Here is a 2,489-nt window from a genome sequence, read left to right as displayed (position 1 = left end):
TAGGGTCTAGGTACTTCTTCATAGCTGTTACTTTTGGTTTCAAAGGTACCATACTGAAAGCTTTTGGTGGAAACGCAGCTGTAGAAACCTTAAGTACAAGTATGAACCTAAAAAAGTTTGCATTGTATGGGACCTTTAAAGCTTAAACATAGCATTTTATACTCAGCTGCTTAAGTCAGATGACTTTCCCTCTAAACATTTTTCTTTCTCTCTGTCAGGTCCCAGTGTAACTCAAGTGGAATCGCCGCCTCGCCCCACTGCCAAACAGTTCCTGGGACATCCACGCAACCTGCAAAACCCTCTAGTGTCCAGTCTCAACCCTGAGGGTGTGTATGTGTGAGACCCTGCTGCTTCCAAAGTTCATCCCACTCTGCTCCTCTCCTGCCCTGCCCACCCCCTGGTCCCAGAGCCCCCTTGCCCTCTCCCCATACTTTCTCTCCCAGCTTGATTGGGTTTAAGGCTGCCATATTTTGGTGTTGGGTAGTGGAAGCATCTGTATGGTGGAGGTCCCTGCTACTTCCCAGCAGCTTCTCTGTGTTCTACCTTTAAGTGCTGAAAGACTTGTCTTCTGCTGGTTCCTGTCTTTAACTTTTTACAGCTGATTTAACAAATTCCTCCCTCCATTTTCTCACGTCTCCCTGTATGCTTTAATTCTGTAAGCCTATCTATCCTTTCATGTTGTCTCTAATCCCTGCCCTTCTCCTGCTCTCTTACTGTTTGCTTCTGGACTAACAGTAGCTGCTTTCATTATACTTTAATACATCTGGGAACTTGCTCCTCTAATGCCCTCCCTCTGTAATACAGAGCGGCCTTCCCACCCTTGAGTCAACAATTGTCTACGGACAGCTGCTTTTCCACTGTATCTCCATGTAACACATCAATCGCACTGGGAATGACTGTAGCAGACATTCTGATTGTAGCTCTGTTTTTATACTGTGACATGGAACGATATGAGACCAGTGCCATATCAGTTTGCCTTTTATGTATGGATACTGTTTATATGTGAAGGGGTGGGGGTGTATCTATACAATGCCTTGTACTTTGGTGACACTTGACTTCCAAAGAGCAAGAGCCTTTCACAGAAGGGCTCTGCAAAAATGTATTGCACTGTCCCATTCTCTTTCTGTGTGAAGCCATGGCCCCGGTTTGCCTGCAGAGAAATGTATCCGTCCATTCTCTTTCTGCTCTTCTAGCAGACAATTTATTTTAGGAGCTTATAGCTTTTGCCAGTCTATTTTTATCAAGCTCTGTGCCAAAAGAAGAGATGCATTTCATAAGTAGTGCAACAAGGCCATGGTTTGTTCAGATACCTTTCTTTTCCTCCATTGGGATGGATGCGCCTGGCTCTTTTTGCTGTCATCACACCAAACATTTGACCTGTCATAACTTGTATTGTGCCTCAGTGTACTGTAGATTTAGGATGAACTTACTTACCTAGAGTGGAATAACAAACATCAAGCAGACAAGGGAAGCTGTTGTTTTCAGTGCTTTTACTGTCTTCATTACTATTAACCACAAATAACCACCCAAACCACCTAAAACCAATATTTACTTTATAATAGCACTTAGCATCTTATTATATGTCTCAGTTATGCTGACAGGTCAAAGTGACGTGTGCTTGAGCGTGCACTCTTCTCACCGTCTACAGTGTGGTGTTTTCTTTGTGGGATTACACAACCGCTCCTTGCTTGGGAAACTACAGACATCTCAGTGCTTGTTATAGAGACATGCTTGAAACTGATTCTGTCCCCAAAATACCACACTGAATACAAGACTTCAGTCATAGTCCACAACCCTCTGCGGGTGAAGGATTTAACCCAATAACTGGTCTTGTGTCAGCTTGTGCTGCCTCTCATGTGTGAATATCAGGATTGACCCTGGTCTCTCCTGCTGTGTCTTAGCTAAAAAACATGTTTTCCAAACAAAGGGATCATCATCCCCACTTATTTTTGTGTGTCTTGCAGTCCTGACATCCCGAGAGTCGTCATGGAGATAAAACATGGACCGCAGGGCCAAAGGAAAGTTGTTCACTGTTCTGTCACCGTCACCTCTTATTTAACCCCTTTCTTTGTAACTCATTATTTAATCCGCCATGATATACATACTGTATATACATAAGACAAATATATTTACAGAGTTTTGCTACTGTAAGCACTGCAAGGTATCTGTATGAAATGTAAAATAATTTAGAAACCTTTTACTTAGAGCAATTATTACTATTACTGTGTATTTAAATATAATAAACATGTGCATTGTGTTTTAGATAATCTTTTGTTGAGTGACTGTTTTTGTCAGTTCTTGGAATCACATTTAAATATAACCATTCATGTTACTACATTAACCAGGATTGGAGGTGCATTTGGAATATCCTGCAGTGAATAATGAACACACTGGTTAAAGTCTCTGAATGTGACGGTGCCATGAAGCTCCTATGTGAAATACATTATGAATATGTTATAGCTACTGAAATATGCATGCTCTCTCCTCAT

General features: G+C 41.8%; 1 long non-coding RNA gene across 1 annotated transcript; it reads left to right on the top strand.

Annotated features, from left to right (window-relative positions):
• The first annotated feature begins 79 nt into the window (after positions 1–79).
• On the top strand, positions 80–2,267 carry LOC121964961. Its single transcript, XR_006107434.1, has 2 exons — positions 80–326; positions 1,965–2,267. It is a non-coding gene; the product is annotated as an uncharacterized LOC121964961 (long non-coding RNA).
• Positions 2,268–2,489: the final 222 nt, after the last annotated feature.

The sequence above is a fragment of the Plectropomus leopardus genome, unplaced genomic scaffold, assembly GCF_008729295.1.
Source record: "Plectropomus leopardus isolate mb unplaced genomic scaffold, YSFRI_Pleo_2.0 unplaced_scaffold17915, whole genome shotgun sequence".
Classification (NCBI taxonomy): Eukaryota; Metazoa; Chordata; class Actinopteri; order Perciformes; family Serranidae; genus Plectropomus; species Plectropomus leopardus.
The sequence above is the reverse complement of the archived record's forward strand: the minus strand, read 5'-3'. Positions and strand labels throughout refer to the sequence as shown.